Genomic DNA, 23,824 nt, shown 5'->3' with positions numbered 1-23,824 from the left:
CCTCCATTAATGGACAGTGAATCCCAATTAATATTAAATACATATTTAACAGATAAGATGCTTTGTAAATCTTTCAGACATTTTTTATCTTATATTTGTGAAATGGGCCTTATTACCTATCATAACAGCTATAATTAACTTAGTTGACCTGTCTGAATGCATATAAGGGAAAATACCAATATTGCTTTAGCAGGTTGATCCCTGCTCTGTGGAGTTTCTTATTAAACTCTCTTTAGAAAACAGTGATTACAGATTGAAATATTAAAAAAATACTGTAGTTATAACAACCTACCTGTAATTGAATTCAGATATATTATGCATTAGGCATGAATATTTACTGTACACAACATGTCTGTATAAATCAATTTGAGTTTCATAAAATATCAAGATCTACAAAATAAAAAGAATAATTATGAATACAATATCCTGGACCAATGAGCCAATTTTGCAAAGCAATAAAGTTGTTTATTTAATTAACATCTATTAGCCTTATTATAAAAGCTTAATGTATCCAATCTGCAAATTAGCTGACCAATTAACCTGCTATCTCAGCAATTATTTCAATCAAATTAGTTTAACTTCCACTGGCTCCTGCATTAAGAGGAAAATAAACTGAGGGAATAAAAACTTTTAACACTCGGTACAATAATTCAGCATGGGCTTGTGTCTGAGGTAAGATACACTTCCAAGTGATTTAAACAAGCGGTACAGAGCCCTGGGCCTGGAGAGCACACACCACCAGGTGGTGCAGGTCTCTTTAAAATTGCCAACAGCTGAAGAATTGAGAATAAGGTTAAATTAATCCACTTATGGAAATAATTAGTTCACTTGTGTTAGGAAGAGCACAAAAGGAACGATAAACAAATGTTGCAAACATCAATGTCTGGAGTTGCAGACCCCTGGTACAAATTAATTAAATTGTTACAGTTTTTTTTTCCAATAATTAAGGTTTGAATGCTTTGGGGCGGGATGGGGGGATGATTTTTTTAGGGTTTCAGCCTTTTTGTATTTACTTCACATAAAAGTTTTTCATTCAGGCCACCATCTTATTCATACTCAGAGGTTAGGGGCTCAGAGGCCCTTCACAGGAAAGAACAACGCGAATTTCATCAAACTACTCTGTGAGGTGAAGGAAATAAAGACATGAAGAAAAGAAAAAGAAAAAGAAAACCAGCTACAACATCAACAGCTAAAAGACGGCATTCAGGCTATGACTTTACCAGTGCAGATGCCCACTATGTAAAAGATATTTCCATGTTATCACAAGCATTGAAAAATATAAAACTAAAAACGACATTTAAAGGACAAAACTGGCATTGCTGGTATTGTTCTTACCATTACTATTTATCATTGTTATTGAGGGTACTAAATTATACATAAATTATTCCTTTAGCTGTGTCAAAGAACTATGAGGGATTATACACTGTTTGCTTACTGTATATACAGTATAGTACAGTAGATCTGGGTGAAATACAGGAGATCTCAATCCTAATTCCAAATAATAATCTAAATTACCAATGAAAATGATGTACATTATAATTGTTAGTGCACAAGTAAAGCAACTTATTTTATTGAGAATTTAGATTTCATTAAAAAGCAAGCAATATGGACTTTAACAGTGCGCAATATGATTTGGATGTGGTTTTTGTAGCAAGCTTCGGACAATAAAACGCAGCCTGATTCCCGATTCAGAAAATCAAGGAGAGGTATGCTAAGGATGCAAACAGCTTGTAGACTTTTCTGAGCTATGAGCCTGAGGGAGGGAGGGGAGATACTGTATCTATCCGCTTTTTTCCGTAACGCGCACTTGAGCCCAGTGCGTTCTCTTCTGACAGGACGGCAGGCTGTGTCTGCTGCAGGCCTGTCTCTTTTCCCATGCACAGGGACGCACAGCCAGGGGAGCGCAGACTGACACCCTGGCGTCTCCCACCCACCCGCTCGCTCGCACGCACGCTGACAAGCACGTCCTGCCGAAGTGTCACCGCATCCCACCCGGGAGAAGCAGTCGGACCCAGGGGAGTGGGAGGTGCAGGGGACGAGGGGTCCGCGGTAAGCATTTGCTTCACTCCTGCGCCACGTCAGCGGGAGTGGCAGCCCCAGAGTCTCATTACCTCCCAATTCCAACGGAGATGCAGAGATAGAACCTCCAATTCGCCCTGCTGTCCTCCCAGCTGGCGGTATGCTGTTCCAATTGTGTCACCCCCCATTTCCCCCCCTCCCTTCCCACATCCCCTCTCCTTCAGCTCCACCTCTTCTTTTACCATTGACATGTCAGACAGCACTGCAGTTAATTAACTTAATTATCTACTCTATTCACTCTGCCCAATTCCCATATGCACACGCAAAAGCTGATTACCTCACAAAACAAAGAGAAAATGGAAAGAAAAGCTATAATCACAGACAGGTAGAACACCCTGCAGGCTGATACAGGGTTAACAAACTTTTTCTCTTTCATCACCTCTTTTCCTTTCAGCTTTGTTGTAAAGAAGCTCATGGGGTGAAGGCTGCGGAGACTGTAATATATGATATGCATGCATTCTTATTATTGTATTAAGGACTTGGTGGTATGTGACAGAACAGCAGGAAGCCTGACCTTGCTCAGCTCATTCCTAAGAAAACGCCACTTGGTTTTGTTTTTGGTCTTATTGTTTTTCCTTAAAGAAAAGAACAGAAGGATTTAACTTCATTCTTTTTTTTTAGTACCTAGTACCACAGCATGGGAAATAATGGAGTACGTGTTTCACAAAAGGAGGTGCCCCTGTCTTGACGTTGTCAGAGAGCTGGTCATAGGATTCAGTATGTACAGTAATTCAAGGACAGGTGACTTGGTCTTGTAAAATGGAAACGACTGTGCTTTCTACTACCACGTCCGTGTGGAAAACAAGGCTTAATCTCTTGAGGTTGGATTTAATTGTTCTAAGAGAATCCCTTTGGATGTGTTGGCACAATGGCTGCGTTATAGGTTTAAAGCTAACGAGAAGGAGAAGAATAGGAAAGAAAGGAGGTCACACAGCCACATGCAGTGCCAGGTCTGTACACTAAAAGCAGTGGAAGCTTTTCGATGGGAGTGGACATCGCAGATGTCTGAGATCACACAGCACTCAAGGCAGAGCAAGGATGCAGGCTTGGAGACATTAGGCCTGCCCTCAGCGGGATGTCTGAGCCTCTGTGGCAACAAGCGAGCATATCCTGCACAGTTCTGTTCTCAATCTGCAGGAGGACTCCCTCTGACATCAGCGCTTCTTGTAGTGGCTCTCACAATCTGATCTGACACCGGCCTTCAGTGACAGTCTTGTGAAATTGCGTGCGTACAATAATGTGAAAATTATTTTTTTTTCTTTTTTTTTTTTTCCTGTGGGATAAGATCTTGAATTAAGGACCCTGACGAACATGTGTGGCTCGTACTGTATGTTCTTCAGTGGTACAGTACGTCTAAGTATTGCGCCCACAAAACACAATAAATCAGAGTATGAACTGCAGATATCTATGAGGTGGCGTGAGTCTGTTTTTCTTTTAGATTGCACCTACAAATGTATTTTCATTTCTGATTTAATATGTAGAAAAATACCAAATCAGTATGAATCAAATCAAATAACTTAACGCTACCATGACAAATGATTTTCATAATTCCACATTCTGTCAAGAAATCCAGAATATAAACAGTTGTAATTGCCGATGATGTAAAATACCCTCTATGTGTATTATTTTAATCATTAATCTTTCATTGAGTGTTACACTTTTACGCTCGTACATTCTTATGCATCCCGCTGCCTTGTTGCAGTTTCAAATGCACAAAGCTCACAGTTGTCTAGGATCCTTCTTAATATTGTGACGCATACGGCCTCCATCGCTTGTGAGAGCCGGCTTACCAGCGCAGTGACATCACCGCCCTTCCCTGTGAGTAGCAGGGACCGCAGCCGCCAGGCAGAAGGGAGATTTCCCTTTGGCTCAAGAGGTTGGGTCCTTGTTGAGTGATGCCTGAGGCCTGCGTTCAAGTCCCTGAGGGTGGGGGGGCTGACCTGATGTGGCAGTGGCAAGGGTGCCCATGTGAACCCCGAAGCGTTACAATATGACATGTTAAATTCCTAGCTTATTTAATGGATGCAACACACAATTTCCTGTTGTCGCAAAATGGAAGCTCTTGTTCAAAAACCCAGAAAGGGATATGCAAAATCATAGTCTTCAAAACCCAATCATCTGAGTGAACAAGTTCCAGAAATGGGCTTAAGCAGGTCTCCTCCCCATGGCAGAAAGGAAAGGAATTTACTAGCCTGAAAACATTATGAGGTGTTTTCAAACTCCACAGAAACAGTCTCTGGCATCATCAGAAGAGTTGCACTCACTTGCGACCCCGAGCACGTTTGAAGTGACTTGAACTGGTATAGCGTTACTTGATGGAAAATGAATCGTCCAAGAAAGTTAAAGCAAATATAAAAATGCCAACACTGAAGTCGGGGTTCCTAGGAAGTGTTAATTGAACACCAAAAACATCAATCCTGATGCACATACTGTACAACACACATGCATGCATTGAAATGTTAAATGAATAATAATGAGCTACGCTGTTGCTGACTCAGCTCAGACTCGGCTCGGAGACAGTCTGTCAGCTCTGGTAGCGGAATATGGCTCTTTGTTTGTATGTTTGTCTGTTTATTTGTTTGTTTTGTTCACTTCAGTGTGTTAATGTGGGGATTGACGGTGCTTTCATGTTGCTATTTCCTGTTTGTTCATACTCTACAGTATGCTGGCAATCGTGTTCCCTGATGGCTGTAAATCCTATACAGTACTGTTGTAATTTGACTTGTGTGGTAAGCATTTCAATGTGACCTGGGCTGACCCTATAGGGATATGGATTGATTTAGATGAAGAGCTTCAGATGAACTACAGTATGTTTTATCTTGTAACAGGAATACGTTAAGGTACTGTATGTGTTTGATTAACTGATAGTTAATATAAAGGCATATGTCAGGAAGAGTCAATGATATTCTTTCAATGAAAGATAGAGCTGTAAGCTATAAAAGTACATAAGTCTGGCAAAACAGACATTTGGGTGTTACTTATTTACTTTTCTAATGAGAATTCTTGCAAAGATGTCCTACAAGACTGAAAAAAAAATGGAACATGTAACATGATGGTCACTGTATATCTGCAAGATAATAGAGAATGTTTTGGTTCTATGAAAACCACGGGATCTTTTTATAAATGCTTATCAGAAAGATGAGAAAATAACGCAAATCTCTAGGTGAGAAAAGTCTTGGGAAAGTAGCGAGGAAAAGACAGTGTGGTTAATTAGACCAACGTATGAGAGGGTAGTTCACCAACAGATTCAAGAAGACACAATATTCAAAACTAATGATCATGATGCACACAGCTGTGCCTAACTGACACATTAAATTAGGATAAAAAAGGCTTAGCTTCATTAGGCAGCATGCACTATCTTACTGAATTACAATGGTGGTTGAGAAGTTTTCTTTAAAAAATGTCATTTTAAATGTTTAAAATTGTTTAATAGTTGCTGCTAGGTTCTCGGGAATATTGAGAAAGTTCAATTTCTAAGTGTCTGTAAACAGTGCGTCTTGCATGTTTTGAAATTCCCACAACATTCCAGTATTGAAGCCACTTCTGTATTATACCTGTAGTCCAGGCTGAAATACCGGACATATCTTGCAACTTGTGCGGCACGTGGGCATCCTGGAGCACATCAAAAAACAAGAACAGATCTGTGGTAACTGCTGAAAAATTCAGATCCTGCTGGAAAAAAAGTTAATGTGGAGAAGAAGGAACTAAAGAAACTCAAAGGGCTGCCACAGACTGAAGACATGACAAATAAGCAACATTAAGGGTGGTGTGCACTCTGTAGTTTTGGAGAAGCAACAGGTAGATGAGAAAAGCTGGCGGCAGGTGGGTACAACGAAATTCAACAAGTCATCCAAAAGATGCCGCCCATCACTGCCAAATAAATTTACTCCACTCCAAGACCTGCGAAGGCTCCCAAGAAACCTGCAACGTTGCCCCGAAATTGCAAAAACTGGTCTTAACTACAAATACTGCCTGTACAAACAAGGATGCAAGAAGAGATTGTTTGGAAAGTTGTTGGTGACTCCATTCATCGGGACGCTGCACTGAAAATATGCACCAGGGACAGTGAGATGACAGAAACTCGCAGTCTCTCTGGAAATAAGGTGGCCAATATTGTCCATAGACCATATGGTCCATAATATTGTCCATAGACAATATAATCCATAATATTGTCCATAGACAATATGGTCAATAGGATTGTAACAAAGGTAGGCAACAATCCAGCTGTTGTTATCCTTAATTCTGCCAGAGCTCATTGGCGCTCTGCTCCGACACCTCTCAATTCACTCTCTGGGACCTTTAAGCACACCTCTGGCCACTCCTTGTGACATGACAACGTGAAAATGCATGTTTACAATAAAAAAAAATCCTTCAACATAAACTGGATGCATAAACTGGAAACATCAAACATTTGCTATTTGCCATGCTCCTGAGATGCTGCACATGCTGAAGTCTATGTACTGCAGCACTGACTACAAAAGGGAAGACATCATGTGGATGTTAAATAAGCATGAAAAAAATATTTTTAAAATGTCTTAAAAAGAAGCTTCGAAGCAATGCTAGTGTTAGAGACATTGCAATTCTGTTAGTATAAAAATGGCCAAAAAGTAGTCAAATATACTTTTTTTAATTAAAACTATCAGGGAAACTGCTGGTGAATCTGCACCTTTTTTAAAGCAAACTGACCGAGCAGCAGGCAGGTATGAACTGTGCCTCTGTGATGATGTGGTCCTGACTGATGACGATGCTCTGGCTAAGAGCATGACAGTATCAGCTGAGGAATAGAGGGTTGCGCCAGATGATTCATCAGGTGAAGACGGTACGAATTTGGGTGATGAATCTGGTATATGAATCAAGAGGTTATGACCATTTGGATTACTGAACTTCTGAACCTCAGTTTCAGTGTATTCGAACCAAATACCCAGGGCTAGTTATGGAGTCAATGAAACTTGGCCGCCCAACATGTTAAAAGGTGTCCTCCTTGAAACTGGAGATCAAAGCTGGCATTAAAACTGGCTGAAGACTAGGTAACATATACTGTGACCTTTTGGGCTCAAACTATACTGTACAAACCAGCAATGGAGTGGGGTTGTGTGATGTGCTTGAACCAAAGTGCCATTAAGCCTGATCAAGCATTTTGGAAAAAGCAAAATGGAGCACTTCACCACTGTCAATGATCTGGACAAATATCCTTCACATCCAAAGTGTTCTGCTTAGCTTACAGAGAGGTTAATTGTCATAAACCTACCTGTGGCATACGTGTGTACATAAAAACTTGTGGTGGAACATATAATTCATTGGCAGGAATTGAGAGGGACTGAGAAGGAATGGATGTTGGATTCCAATGATATGCTCCCATATTTAACCATACATTTCTTCAGACATGAGCAAAAGATGCTTCAGAAGAGTACAGTGCACTATTAAAACCTGGCTAATTTTAGATGCAGTGATTAAGTTTGACGAAAAACAGTGTCATAAACACAATATAACCATTAGCTGAATGTACAGTACCTTATCCTTAAAATTCAACAATACTGTATATTATTGTCAATATGATTATTTATGGGCTATATAACACATGTACATCTGCTCTGCCCATTTGATACATTTGATCACAGTCACTTGCCGGCTCAGAGCAGACACGGCATCATTGATCAAGATCAAGCAGAATTCTATAAGATATAATATTCTATAACAGTCACTGCACTGAGTGCTGTTACTGTATATACTGTATAGAGCTAGAGTAAAGTGCAGGCTAGTGGGAGATAATGCAGTTAGATTGTCAAAACCATCAGAATAGAAATGTTTGCAATTAGAGTGGGCCTAGCATATGTATATTTTTATACTGTAGTATATGATTATGGTGTTTGAAATTCCTAATTAAATGTTTTTGTTTTTTTAAATGAGTTATCTTGTTAGCTGTTTTCGATACTAATGACTCTGAAAGGTGTTGAAAATGTGCTATATTGATGTCATGCACATCTCACTGTAAAAGCCCTCAGGTGCCTTTGTCTATTCTCGTGCCTCTGGACTTGCAAAATAATTATAGGAATTACAATTTCTTACCACAATACTTTTCCAGAAACAAAAACTTAAGTAACCAAAGGGTTTGAATTTACAAGTATAATGTGTTCTTGTTAAGTGATAGTTAAGTCCCTTTGTGTGAAAAATAGTGAATCCTTAGTTTACAGTACCTAGAACAATTTAGGTGATAACTTTGTGAGTCTGGTGCTCACAGTACAGGTTAAGGGAAACACATAATGCCACAATCAAAAGGGATTTCAAAGAATCTCAGAAAAAGAGTAGTCCATGCTCATCAGTCTTGGGAGGTTTACACAAGACCTAAGTACTAAATATTTAGAGGTTCAATCAAGCACTGTCAAACATGCAGTCTTCAATTGTACAATATTCAAATCAGAGTTTGCAGGTCTCTCTCACTGTGGATGATATCAACGTTCATGCCTCATAAATCAGGAAAAGATCGAAGAAGAATGGTTTTCTTAAGATAGTACTTAAGAAACACTTTCTCTCCAAAAAAAACCTTGCTGCCCATCTCATGTTCACAAAGGAGCACCTGGATGATCCACAGAATAACTGGAAGAAATATTCATTGGATGTAGTGAGAAACGTTTTGTGTGGCTCTGGTTTCCAACAGAAGAACTTTATTCAATCCATCAAGCATTATGGTGTCACTTTTATTAGACTATTTTGCTGCCTCAGGACCCATATGACTAGTCATCACGAACAGAACCATGCATTCAGGGTTCTATCAGCTTATTCTCATTCTCATTCTACAGTATATTAATATAGTATTATCTACTTATTCTTATACTATTATTATTAGTTGCTGTTGATGTTGATGTACTACGGAATGGCTGCTGCACAAGAAATTTTGCATTTTGAATTGGTCAAGTCAAATTTCTGGACCTAAGCCTCATTATTCCAGTAAAGAGAGCTGCTCATGCAAGGAAGCCGTCCGATGTTCATGTCAATGAAACCAACCTGAAACAGTTCTGTAAGGAAGAATGGGGCAACATTCATAAAAGCCAACGCAAGAGACTGATAAACACCAAAAAACATCTAATAAACAATTGAAATATCTAGGTAAAGTCACTGCTGCTCAAGAAGGTGGCACCAGTTACTGAATCTAAGGTTTGTAAACTTTAATCAATTCCTGTAGTCCAAATGACATGTTTTCCTCCCCAGCTGGGACTTCAGTAATATTTCCAGTAGCACGAGGGACATTCTGTGAATCCCCAGGCAGGAAAGAGATCCTTCGACCTACTCATTGAATAAGCTGCCAAGGACCTTACCTTGGTGAAGATTTTGATATGCTACACAAAGTACGTTTTTTAAGTGGGAAATATTGCTAAGCAGGAACTTAAAAACAGACACCTAAAGTATTTAAGACTGATTAGAACTATTTTTGTTTTCAGTTACATGTACTAATATAGTTAACGAATGAGTTAATGTACGAAACTATAAAAGCAAAGAAGTTGATAATTCTGCTGCACCACATGTGCAGCATATTGTCAAAACATATTTTTTTAACTTCAGAAATATCGCTAGACTACACCTTATGTTATCTCTAACTGTGGCTGAAAAGCTGATTAACACATTTGTGTTCTCTCGAATTGACTACTGTAATGCTCTACTCACTGGGGTATCTAAATCTACTTAGAACAAACTGCAGTACTGTATGTCCAAAATTCAGCAGCAAGGATCCTAACCAGGTCTAGTGCAAGTGATCACATAACTCCTATCCTGGAGTCCTTGCACTGGCTTCCTGTCAAATTCCGTGTGGACATTAAAATCCTCATGCTCAGCTATAAGGCTCTGCATGGCTTGGCACCTCAGTGCCTGTCTGAACTATTATCGCTTCGCTCTTCTAATTCTGGTCTCCTAACTGTCCCCCAAGCCCGTCTACATTGTATGGGTGACAGGGCCTTCTCCTGTTATGCCCCCAAGTTCTGGAACTCTCTGCCCAAGGATATCAGAGAGTCACCTTCTCTAAACTCCTTCAAATCTAGACTCAAAACCTTCTTCTTTAGAAGAGCCTTTACTTAACTGGTTCCATTCTTCACCCCTCTGCTTTTTCTAGTACCACCATGCACGTTCTCCTCTGTATATTGAAATTGTGTTTTATCTTGTGTATTCTTTTTATTTATTGTTGTTCTCATTCTGTAAAGCGCTTTGAGAAGCCACCTTTAAAGGAGCTATATAAAATAAAGTTTTATTATGATGATGATGATGATGATGATGATGATGATTATTATTATTATTATTATTATTATTATTATTATTATTATTATTATTATTATATTGGTACTGTATCTGATAATAAAAAATCTTAACCCAGAGTACCCTTAGCCATCAACAGTGTCAACGAGTGCTGAGCATTAATCTTTATAAGATGGGGGTAACTGGCAGCCTTGCAAAAGACATACTGTGTTCATGGCAAAGATATCCATCATCTCTAGCATTGATTAGGACACACAGTCCATGTCAGCCTATAAAAAGTCTTATTGTAAAGTAACAAATCCAAAAACTCATTTAAAGGAGATGGAGAACGGGAGAGGAAAAAATCATCATTTCTTTTTAATTATTAGATAGGAGAAAATGTCAGAGTATGAATTGTATATTGTGTTGTCGAACCATGTACATATCTTTTCTCCTCTCTATATCTCTGCATGTTACACTAATTCAATTTACAGCACAGAGTGCAATTTCCTCTCTCTGTTCATCATTTAAATCACATCTGTGTAAATATGGAATGAGATGAGAAAAAATACTTAATATCTCCTTGTCTGAAGTTTATGTACCAATAAAAGGAATATTAGCAAGGAGAGTGATTTGTTGCTGTAAAAAAAATGAATCCTGCGCATTATTATTATGGATGAAGCAATGGTTCAGCTACCTACAGTAATTTCCTTTAAATCTCAGCCAACATGTAAAAGAAGGCAACAATTAGTGTTAACCTGATTCACTCCCACCAGACAGACTGACAGTCCTAACACTCTGGGCTGGTCAGAGCCAGTGAACTAGGATTCAGACAAGGGCTTAAAGCTGCTTGCAAGTTGCTAACTGACACAACTAATATCAGCCACTCAAAATATATCAGAGACGTATTTGCTAGTGGAGGCATTTGTGTATTAGATAAATAACTGATTGACAGTTCTTTTTTACATTAAAAACCAGTACAGGTCTATTTAAAACTAGAACATATGGGGTAAAATGTCCTGTCCAAAGTCCTTCATCAGAAGCCTTTCATAGCAAAGAATGGTCTTGCTTTTTGTGCCACTGAAAGGCCCCAAGAAAAACTTTGCCTGGACAGAATAAATCCAGAGGCTGTTTTTCAAGTACAAAACCTCTGAGAAAGCTTTCACCTTCTCCCCAACCTGTGCCATCTTCTGACTCCCTTGTACCTTTCTACGGCGACTGAGGCAGTTAAAATGTTTGGCCTACAGTACATCTTTGTTTTGTTTTTTTTTTACTCTCAGGCTGGCTTTCCTTGGCCAGAGTTTCTCGCGGGGACTGGGCAAAAACTGGCAGGGGGCTCCCTTTACCCCCTCCTGCACCCCACCCCCTTCTCCCCTGGGTGTATCTTTGCGGCGAAGAGTGTAACCCTCTAATTGCCTTATGAAGTGGGAAAGTAGAAACTGACTCTCTCTGCAGCTAATGAATCCCCTGGCCACTGCTGCTCAGTCCCTTTGTATGGGGATCCCCCGGAGAGACCACGCTATCTGTTTCTTAATTTAACGCTTCATTTGTGATCGCTGTCGAGCCCACTTGGAAAGGGAGGTGGGGGGGGGGTTGAAATGTGGGGGTGGCGGGGGGTATAAGGAGCTCCAGCCTGTATCATCTCTGCCCAGACACAAAGAATGTTGCCATGTGGAACTTATGTGTCGCCAGTGCCAGGCCGCGGTATCCGTGTAATTTGGAGATCATTATAGAGGGAGCAGCCAGTTTACTTCTGTTCGAAGTGATAGCTATCATACCCTCCTCCTGAGCAATGTTAAATGTCTCGAATAATTTCCCATTACCGCTGCGGAAATGGGTGCTATTTGTTCGGCAAAACCACACAATGCTGACATGTCATCAAAACATCAAGCACTTCAATGGCCACTATGACTTTCAGCTCTGTTCACTGCTCTGCAGCAGCAAAACACATTATAGGGTATATTCATGACATTGATTTACAAAATAGATTATGATGCTGTGACAATGCACAATAAATATATTAGAAGTGGAAAAAAGAATACAGCATCCTTCAAATAATAAAGCGAGAAGCCAGGTGCCTGCTGATATAGTAAGCACTTTCCAAATCGTTAATGTTCATACAATGTGGGCTTGTGAGGTAAGCATGGGATTAAAGTTCTCTGAGTTCTTGAAAAGCATATCAAAATAAAATGTAATGCTAATGAAAAATTACCATTGTTTATGCTTTTTGGGCATGCCATAGGAGTAATGACTTTTCAATAGTCAAGTTATCCTGGAATGTAAAGAGTGTGTCCTGGGTTTATAGTTGTAATTCATTGTTTTTCATATCAATGGCTTTGAATGGTTTGAAATTATGAAATCATTCTTTTTGTTTCTTGTAGATTTCTATGTGTTTTTTTTTCCACAGGCATGTGTTCTGTTTACATCATTTCCACCCTCCCATTCCCATGTGATCACAAAAATAGAAAAAATCACAAACTTCCACACAATTATGCAATAAGACAGGTTAAGATGCCATCGATATTGCAAACATGCTTAAGTAAAGAATTCTTTTGTGTTTTATTTTCATGCAAGTGCTTTTAAATTTGCAGCATTAAGGTAGAAAATGAAATACCACTGTGTTATTTTCCATCTCTGCATGATAACATAATTATTAAATAAATGTGTCTGTGTTAGAATATTTTAACATAGCTACATTCATTTGTAAAATACTTTGTTTCCTGAATGGAGAAGGGAATGTCCCCTCCTGCTGTCTCAGTGCAGTGTTTTAAATAAGGAAAGAGCCAAGGGAAGTATTTGAGACACCAGAGAAGGCCATTAATAAACTCCATTACAAGTGAACCAAAGGGGTCCACAAATGGATTAGTTTCATATACCAAAATGCAGCTTCAGGCTTTTCTCCATCACATGCATTAAACATTACACAAAACAGCAGTACCAGGGGTAGTACAATGTGTCATCACTGTATAGTGCCCTTCTACTAACCTCTATGGAAAAAACTCTTGTGAGAAGTGGAACGTGAGTTTTATTAAAACAAAATCTGTTTTTACCTTCTTAAGAAGGCTAGAAGCAAGCTAAAAATAAGTCATGACTCAGTAAGGAATTCTATACATTCTATACAAACTCAGAGGCAAATCGCAGATGGGTGTATTTCTTGCATATTTGGAATTAAGTTATGAACTAAATAGTATTCTGGTCACTGCTCACTGAAATTAAAATTAGGATTCTCATCCAGTGCACTGAATTTACAATTTGATTCTGCTCTGAACTCTGTGCTGTACTGTATTTCAAATCAATGGTCACTATGAAATATTTTATTGTTCTCATGTGAGGAAGAACAAGTAAATGTGTTAATGTGAAGAGAGACTGTCCTGGTAAATTCTCTGTTCTTAAACTGTACCTTATTCAACATAAGTACTGGATATGCCTGGAGCTATATTTATAGTACATGTTCTTTTATAAAGTGACAGGACTTTATTACAAGCATATGAAGCAATTAATGTTTTGGAAGAACCAAACATTCTATGCAAATAAGGTTTTATATGCTGTTAGTAGGTACTTTGTGGTTGCTTTTCTTTCTTTTGGCTGAAAATATAGTAAAATCCCAGTTCAGGCTACCACTAACAAGCTGAACAAAGTGGAGAAACAAGTTTTGTTTCAGTACTGACATTCTTATTTGTATTAAATTCAACCACTTTTTAGTTGCCTTTTTAGCACAGTTAACATAGTCTGCAGACTTGTTACACAGGGTGGTGTAGCACCAGAGAAGTAATTTATGTAGTGATCTACATTTGAAATAAGTCACTGTTCACTTCTTAGACACAAATGTCACAGAATTAGCTGTGTGAGCAAAAGTAAAGTGATTAAGACTCCTGAGACATCTTGTAAATTCTCAAAGGCATGTCTCTGTACTTCATCAGTCCAAACCCTGACAGAGCAAAAGTGTTTTCTATCAAGTGATCAACACTGGCCTCTAGTAAACTAGCCAAGTTCACAAATCATACCGAAATTGGAATAATTGAAAACAAAGGCACTGTAGAAACCACAAGAAAAATTCAAAATGACTTTCAAAACAAAATAAAATTCAGGACTGGGCAAACACTTGGCAGGATTTTTTTACACACACAGCTGCAGTTGCACATGCAGGCAACAGAAACAGAAACTACAAAAATAATGTGGAGACATAACGAAAGACCTAGGCTGTATGTAGATTTCATTTCTGTGTTCTGGATAATGTAGAAAGTGTGGAGAAACAATAAGAGAAGTCCAAAGAATATATAAGAATATGTAGCTGAAGAGTAAAATATAAATTGTGGTGGCTCTGTGGTTAAGGATCTGTGCCTGTGGCTAGGAGGTTGCTGGTTCGTATCCTATGACTGGCAGAGGAATCCTACTCTGTTGGGCCCCAGAACAAGGCCCTTAACCCCAACTGCTCCAGGGGCACCATAGAAATGGCTGAACCTGCACTCTGACCCCAAGCTGCTCTCCCTGTCTGTGTGTCTGATGGAGAGCAAGCTGGGGTATGCAAAAAGACAAATTCCTAATACAAGAAATTGTATATGGCAAAGTGATCTTATTTAAATCAGTGGATGCTATGAAGGGCATCACAGCGAGGCAGTGGTTAGCATTGCTCGCCTCACTGTGCTGGGGCCCTGGGTTTGATTCCTGGGGTGCTATCTGTGTGGAGCTTGTATGTTCTCCCTGTGTTTGTGTAATTTCTTCTGGGTGTTTTTGTTTCCTCTCCTAGTCCTAAGACATAGTGGTAGGTCAATTGGCTTCTGTGAAAATTGGCCCTCTTGTTATTGCATGTTTTTTTAATGTACAGTATATGTGTATCCTACAATAGACTGGCTTCCCATCCAGGGTGAGTCCTGTCTTACACCCCTTGTTTACTGGGGTAGACTCCAGCTCCCCCACAACCCTGTATTGGATAAAGAGGTTGGAAAGTGAGTAGATGCATATTAAGAAAAAACTTCTACATTGCACTACTGAAACATAATTTGAAAAATGTTGTTCAATTTTTATCACTGGTCTTCAAAAAGAGATTGCTGCTCAAGAATCGGTCCAGAGAAGAGAGACTAAGCATATTCTGAAGCTTAAAGGAAAGCTCTGACAGACAGACGTCTTTGAGGGGACCTGATTCAAGTATTCAAAATGATCAAAGGCAACAGGTCTTACGCCCTTGATCGTAGCATGTAAAATAATGAAACATTCTTTCATAAAACCAAAAATTGTATTTAAAACTTACAGTTATTCAAAGGATAGCCTAAGTGTTTCTAAACTCTAAAATCATTAAGAGTCTGCGTTGAAATCTGCATTGTTGTCAAAGCACAGTAAGGTATAGACAAAAGTGGATATTGTGGTAAGATTAATATATTGCTTTTTGAATACTGTAGGTTGAAAAGAGAATTAACCTGTTCTGGGTATTTAACAGTATAGTTAAATATAATATATAGTATACTGTAGTTCTAAGAGATTGAGAGTGGAATGGGGATGATACAAGCTAAGAAATTAATACAAGGTACTGTATAGTCTAGACTATTCAGATATTCCATTTGAATGTATTACTAGATATATTAGGGATTTAGAAGTTAATTTTTATCTGTAATTACAGTATGAATGTCTTAGAATAACAGCCTGCTATATTGCAGTTTTAACTTTACCATTTCTATTTTTTTATTTTTTTTGTCAAATACAGTATACTATATGTTGATTCAAATATGCTACAATTAAGTTATTCCATAATATGTTCAAGTGGATAAATGGAACTTTCTAGAAAAAGACAAAGATTCAAAGGCGCCTCCTCATTTGGTTGCACAGCTACAGTATATAATCAGAGGATGAGAAGATTTGCCTACTGGGCTGTGTATCTGGAAACTATTCACTGCCAGATGTTCTGACAGTGCAGTGTTTTACTATTCAGCTCCATTTCTTGCAAACTAGAAACACAACATCAGTAACACAACTATTACTGTATATTTTCTTATTTTGCATAGCTAACTCTACCTGTATACTGCTGTAAAGACATCTTCACTGAAACAGCACTGCTAATATATGTTTTCCCTGAAGAGTTTTTACATCTCATGGGAAAAAATCATTTAAAATTGAACTACTGTCCCACTAGTTGTACAGTATATAAACACCAATAATTGCTCAGCATCATCATAACTGGAACTGAGTAATGAAATGGATGGATTAGGAGTAAAGACAACAAAAATATCATATTTCAACTGTCATATTCAACATCATATTCAATCATTCTTTGCTTATTTAAATCATAAGCACAGAATAATCAAAACTGCTTACTGTTTCTGACAAATGTTTCTGACTTCTTCCTGTTTGAAATAAAATATTTATTTGGTATAGTACAGTTTGGTATACCACATGGTATAACACGGATTTCAGAGTTCAGCTTGAACAGTTGTTTTCCACAGTAGCTTTACTATTTTTTCAGTTTTTATTTATCTTTATGACACTGAAATTGGGTTTTGAAATATGGGGGATTTGACAGGGAAATTACAGAACAGACTTAATAAAATGGTCTACAGCTCCCTCCTGTGGTCAATACTGGTATTTTCCTTTGGTTAGAAGGAAATGAGAACAACGTTCAAAAAAAGTACACGAAATCCTTAATTTTGTGACCTGATTGAATTACACTGCAGAAACACATTTGTTGATAACAGCTGGCACATCGTACCCATGAACTCTACTGCACGTACAAGTCAAATATGTGCAGTATGTGACGAATATGTGATGTTTTTATTATTGTACCTACAAGCATTGTCCAGGACTGTAAGCAGATGAAAAATTGAGCTAAACACCCTTTACAGACCACATTATGGGCACGGCTAACAGCTCCTGGACAGTCTACCAATAACCACCCAAGATATCAAAACAGAAGCTTGCCAAGTACACAATGGTTTCAACTTTTACCCTTTGGACCAAAGTCCTGGTACGATGGAACCATAAATCCACATCACTATGACACACAATGGTGACATAACAGAGGAACAGAGGGAACACAACAGAAAAGGGACTCATATAACAACTGCATATAACTGCATATAACAACTGCAGATACTATAACTGTGGAAATAATTGCAAACAGTTACTGTTGGCTGACAGTAAGATCAACAGTTCCAGAGGCCTTTCCAGCTCATATATCTACAAAGCAGTCTGGGGAGAGATTGGGAATTCCCAATTTATTTTGTCACAGTGTGCCCAAACACTTTCCACTATGGTGCAGGCCAAGGCTTCTCTGCACCCAGTGACCACAGCTTGTGTCCTGCTCTACTGGAGCTATACTGCCCAGTCCCTCAGGACTAGTTGTATCCTTAATGGGGTTCTATCAGATAGGCTTCTTCATTCTTTCATTCTCCTAGTAACACCCATAAAGAGCTACAGTTAGTAATCTGTGTAGTGTCTCTACTCACCTTTCTTCATAGATTTTGAAAAAAAAAACAACAGCAATGCCAGCAGCTGAAACTAAAAAGTCAGATATTACCTGTTTCTCAGAAGTGACAAACTGTTGGAAATGTGTTAAAGTAACCATTGAAATGGTACAGCTAAAGTCGAATACAAAGATTCACCCTTTAAGGAAAGCAGACAATGAAGGAATGAGAGAGAGCTTAAGAGAAGTTGAATAGAATTGTCCACAGTAAGTATGCAATCAATCAAGAAAACAAATTGCAACAACTTATAGCTATTGTGTAGATTTCTCCCATGGAAATGTAAATCAAAGTCTGGAAGCAATACATCAAAAGGTTAAATAAATCAATTTAGAATATAATGAGAAAGCACTTTTTAATGCACTGAGAAAGAACAAAGCTTAGTTAAGGGAAATGAGTATAATGAGCTGCAGGCACAGATTAAAAAGGATATCTGAAAAACCATAGGAGAGAAGAAGGAAAATTACAATGGCAAATAAATTGAAAATTTGTGGTATTGCAAAACAAAAAGAACTGTGAAGTAAACTGTCTGGAAATTAAAGATGGGAATCTTTTCTAGGTGACAGAGGCGGGTGTATCAAATGAATGTTTCACGCATGTTTCAAAAAGGAGCGCAAAACCTGCCTCAAACCTAAGAAAAACAAAGCACCATAATAAAGAATGCTAGCATGAAAGAATCAGAAGTGTTACAGGTACTCAACGCACTTACGATAAAGAAATCTCCAAGGCCTGATGGTATTCTATGAATTGTACTTACTGAAATAAGAGATGTTATTCATAGGCCATTAACAAAACACTTCCAGCAGTCTCTGGAGACAAGGGTAATACACACTGACTGGAAAATTGCTAATGTACTGTAGCACCATCATTTGTAGACATCATTTTCTTCTTCCAGACAATGGGAGGAGGCAATAAAAACCCAAACAAAACATTAGGGTATAAATCAAATCCAGGGATGTTCTGTAATATTAAATCAGTGGAAACCAGTCGACCTTATTTAGAAAACAATGCACAATTTTGCTCAGCAATGCACAAGAAAGAAATCGCTGCGTTGGAGTATGTTCAGAGAAGAGCTAGCAAATATAGACATGAGCTCAAATGAATGTCTTACCCTGACAGGTTAAAATAATTTAACCCCTTTAGTCTTGAACAGAGAAAACTAAGAGGGGATCGGTCTCAAGCGTTTAATAGGCTCGGACTGTAGGTTTTGACAAACTCAGTCCTTTGACTTTTTCAGAATCAGCACTGCTACACAAACAAAGGGACGCATGTGGAAACTACGTGGAAGTGAATTTAAAAACATGAAGGAAAGAGATTTGGTTACACAAATGGTTATAGGAGTACGAAACAAGCTGCCAGGACAGATTTGTGAAGATGATACCCTGGAGTCCTTCAATAAATAGTTGGATAAGATCCTTGGATCAAATATCAACTGAAAAAGATAAATAGCTAGATGGACCAAACAGACCCCTTTTGTTTGTAACCATTATTATGTTCTTAAATGGAGTAACAATTGGCCATAGTAAAATAAATAAACAATAGTGCTCCTTCCCCAGCCTAACTTTGGACAGTTTTCTAATGTTATGTGTTAGTTTGTATGTTAATATACATTGCCATGCAAACATATTCAGAGCCTTGCAGCTTTCCAATTTTGTTTCTCAAAAGCTTGTAGTCATGACACTTTGAAGCAGTAATTAACATTTCTTATACACACAACCTACTCCACAGATTCAAAGTAATAAGAAACAAAAAGAAAGAACTAGTGTACTTACATGGGACCTACATAAACACAGAGACAGTACAGAATAGTTTTCAACTTCAACAACAACAATTAGAATAATACCCGAACTAAGATGATGTACGGTTTCCTTTCTTCCTTAATATTGTTAATCAAACCAGTTTTCAAAGTTCTCTTAATTGGTTACCACACTAAACGTATTTGCTGATAATAAATATCTCCTGCTTGTTCCTTGAGACACCTACAGTATGACCACATTCTAGGTAAATTACTGTCATTCCAATCCGGGCACCTGGCTAAATTATCAAGTATTTGGTGTTTACCTAGGGCTTTGACCTACAGTATGTAGGGGCTGGGATCTGAATAGTAATTCCACAGATGCAAATTTACCTACTGCAACTGCAAAGATTTTGAGTTTGTTTCTAATACAGTTAAGCATAATATAGTATGTACAGTATGAAGGCAGCATTGTGGTGCAGTGATTAGCACTGAATCCTTACAGCACTGGGCTCTGTGTTCAATTCCTGGGGAGCTAGTCTGGAGATTGTATGTTCTGCCTATGTATGTCTTTCTTCTGGGTGCTCCAGTTGCCTCCCTCAGGGAGGAAAAAAGACATATCGGAAAATTGGGCCTGGTGTGAGTGTCAATGCTAATCGCTGTGCTGCCCCCACTATAAATGTTTTCTAGAAAAAAATATACCTCTTTATTCACTGCCATTGTTTGTAATTTCCTGCAATGAAAATAATACATACTGTATACATATACAAAGTAAATAATCTCAAAGGAAGCTAACCTTTTTTCTTTTGCAAATCAGAGGGTCAATTTCTTCATTTAGGAAGGTATTGATGCAGATGTTATAGGAAGAGAGGGAAATAGAGAAATATTAGGAAAAGGTAGGAGATAGAAGTAAAGAGAATACAAGAAAGGGTAGGGTGTGTCACAGGGAGACTAAATGGATTGAAATCTGGGGAACAGATTTTGATGGAAGTCTAAAATTTATAATATAGAAATGAATAGGAGGATTAGTCTATAAATTGATATGTTACCTATTATGAAAAGTATTAAATGTCAAACCACGGTCAATGAGTGCAATATTTCTTTATAGCATTTTTGTGGCTACTTATTAACTTCTTTAGAACATCTTGAAAATATTTAATTTTTATTGCTATCAAGTTCTTTTTTTATTACTGTAACTTGCACAGCATGTTGGTACACTTCCAAAGATGCAAACGGCACTTGATTCCTATCCTGCCACCGAGTAGAAGCCTTTTGCCAGAAATACTGCCAGTGTCAGTTCAATACCTGCCCAATACAACCTCTCCTGCCAGGTTATACACACTGTAGCTATTTCGATCTGTCATAAAACGTTATATAGCAAAAGATTAAAAAAATGCACCACCTTCTCTGGGCAGGCACTTCTGTGGTAGAATTAAATGGTTCTGTTTTATACAGTAGGTGTGGCAAAATTATTTATACAGACTTCTATTGATAATAGAATAGAGGTCTTCTCCCTTTGTTAACCTTACCCAATTTAACCTAATCTGAGATGTTATAAACAACATATTATTCAGAGAGCTTTGGCTGTTTGAGAGTTGTTGGACGTGTTCGGGAATTCTGAAAACAGTCACTTTTCATGTGAAACAAGTAATTTTAAAATAAAGTGTAAAAGCCTCCTTATCAGAGAGAGCCTGGAGAAAAAGCCTGCAGAATGCAGCACACCTGGACTAATTGTATCATTAGCACTCAGAGGAAACGAGATTCCACAGGATGGAAAGGAACTGATCAAATAGGCTCTGTGTGGGTGTGGCCACTCCTTTGGGCCAATTAAGAGATCTATATGAACAACGAGGACAGTGGTTCCCAATACAGGTCCTGGTGATCTGCATATCTGCTGGCTTTGATTCCATCCAACCTTAATTACTGTAGATAATTGAAGCTTTACTTGATCTAAGAAGTTGCTTCGATTGAATAGTTTGTTTCTAGTCACAAGTTTGGGATTTTATTTCACTTACAAAATGCAATGGCTAAGGCTCCAATATCTTTAAGAGCTGGGAACAAACAGTTCACATTAAACTTATTACTATTATTATTAAGTCAAAGGAAGGATTTGATTGTGTGACTGAGGGCTAGAACAAAAACCAACAGGTGTGTGGGTAACCAGGACCAGGGTTGAGAACCACTGAGCTAGGAGTAAAAGGGTTTGGGTCTTTGTTTAGGCTTTAGTCTTAGGGGTGAGAGCTCCAGAGGAAGATCTCATAAGTAAAAGACTGAGCTGGATTACAGGCCTGTAGGACTAGGCAGAATGAGGGATGCTTGAGAAAATATCACTTAAGCTGAGGAGGAATCACAGGTGTTGGACAGATAGGTGTGTTAACTCCGCAAAAGACCAATGAAGGTGAGAGAAACAGTGTAAAGATGTCCTGAAAGGCCTGAAGATGAGGGAGGGACATCCTCCATTTCTAAGGTGTAGTAGTTCAGTTGCCAGGCTCGATGGAAAAGGAATAGGGCTGGCCAGCTGAGCCAGGGGTGATGAGAGATGTTACTACCTGGAGGAGTAAGGTCGTGCCTGGCAAGGTAACAGCATACCTTCTCCCACAGCTGAGGGAAGGGAGTCTAGACAACAGATACTCTGTTTTTACCATGCAGCAGACAAGTGAGCGGTCTTGAAGAGCGTGAGAGAAGAACTCGCAGCTGCAGTTCCAGGAGTGCGAATGTTCATTTCTAGAGAGGCGTCTCTACATCAGATGGTAAGTTACTGCTTGTGAGTGAAGATCTGGTGCTTGCTGAAAACAAAGGAGCAAGTATTTGAGTGCAAGTGAGCATTTTGGTGAACTTTATGATTGGGCAACACAGAGGGAGTCTAACTGAGCGGTGGCTCTGTGGCTAAGGATCTGCGCTTGTGGCTAGAAGGTTACCGGTTCAAATCCCGCAGGGGGTGGAGGAATCCTATTCTGTTGGGGCCCCTCAGCAAGACCCCAACTGCTCCAGGGGCGCCGTACAATGGTAGACCCTGTGCTCTGACACCAGGCTTCTCTCCCTGTCTGTGTGTCTCATGGAGAGCAAGCTAGGGTATGCGAAAAGATAATTCCTAATGCAAGAAATTGTAAAGGGTTAATAAAGTGATGTTAACCTAATACTCCAGAGACTGGTGACTAATGCAGTGAAGAGCTACTGTAATGTGAAGGAATAAGACTGTACAGACCTTTGATTGTGAGAAAAGAGTGCTGAGATCCCAAAGTGGGTTCGAAAGATGAATGTCAGGTCACTTAAATTATGGAAAAAATGAAAGTGACACCGTTGGAGAAGAGATAAGGGTAGTGTGTGTGTCAGCAGTTGTCACACTTGTTTAAAAACTCAATGCATGCTTTAAGATGTGTAGTCAAAAGATGTGATTTTATGGATTTTAGTAGAAGGCTGACTTGCACACCCTTTTTATTTTAAAAAATTTTAAACAATAAGCAAACCACAAATTATAGAAGTATTTGTGCAATATAGCAGAACTTCTCTAGAAAGGGAAGAAAAGCACAACACAAGCTTTTAAAAATCATTATGCTGTGTTGGATTACAGAATGCTAGTTTTACATACTGTAGTGGAGGGGAGACCCCATTACCTGTAAAGCACTTTGATTGGAGTGCCCAGAAAAGTGCTATATAAGTACAGTATAAGGAATTATTATTATATGTGTGGCTGCTGCTAATGTCAATGAGAAGCATTTTTCATTTCCAAAAAGTTTAAATGATTTAATTCCTTTTCACTTAATTATAATTGCACTTACTACTACTTATTAGATTGTATATTTTATTCTTTGGGTAGATCTCAATTTCCTACTGTATTTTAATAAAGAAGTACTTGAGATTCTGAAGATGGCTAAGAGGTTACAATGAGTGTTTTTATCCTATCGTAGAAGAGTTGAGTTACTTTTTAAGAAAAAATTATAAAAAATATCACAGCTTTTTTTGTTTGGGGATCACAAAGGGGTATAAGGGGTAGGTTGGCCCAGGTTGGGTATTATGCTACCATGGTTAATTTCAATCTACTTTGTGGGAAAAGTGTCCTTAACAGGTAGAAGATAGACTGATGCTCACAAGAGAGACCCTCCAGGTGATACCACTAGTTGCACTGTTCCAAGATCAAATCAAAGAGGGCGATAAATCCAGCAAAGAAAACATACTGTACAGTATATCAAGCAGGTAACGGAGGCAACCAATGTCTATTTATCAACTGATAATAGAAATGGGCGGAGGGCAGTGGTTCTTTGTCTAAGGATCTGTGGCTGGAAGGTTGCTGGTTCAAATCCTGCAGCTGGCAGAGGAATCCTACTCCGTTGGGCCCCTGAGC

General features: G+C 38.6%; 1 long non-coding RNA gene across 1 annotated transcript in view; it reads right to left on the bottom strand.

The window, feature by feature from the left end:
* LOC148651470 (uncharacterized) overlaps window positions 1-23,824 on the bottom strand; it is a 38,333-nt gene that overhangs the window by 1,237 nt on the left and 13,272 nt on the right. The gene's annotated exons all lie outside the window — the stretch shown is intronic.

The sequence above is a fragment of the Lepisosteus platostomus genome, chromosome 12 (assembly GCF_059453375.1).
Source record: "Lepisosteus platostomus isolate fLepPlt1 chromosome 12, fLepPlt1.hap1, whole genome shotgun sequence".
Lineage (NCBI taxonomy): Eukaryota > Metazoa > Chordata > Actinopteri > Semionotiformes > Lepisosteidae > Lepisosteus > Lepisosteus platostomus.
The sequence above is the reverse complement of the archived record's forward strand: the minus strand, read 5'-3'. Positions and strand labels throughout refer to the sequence as shown.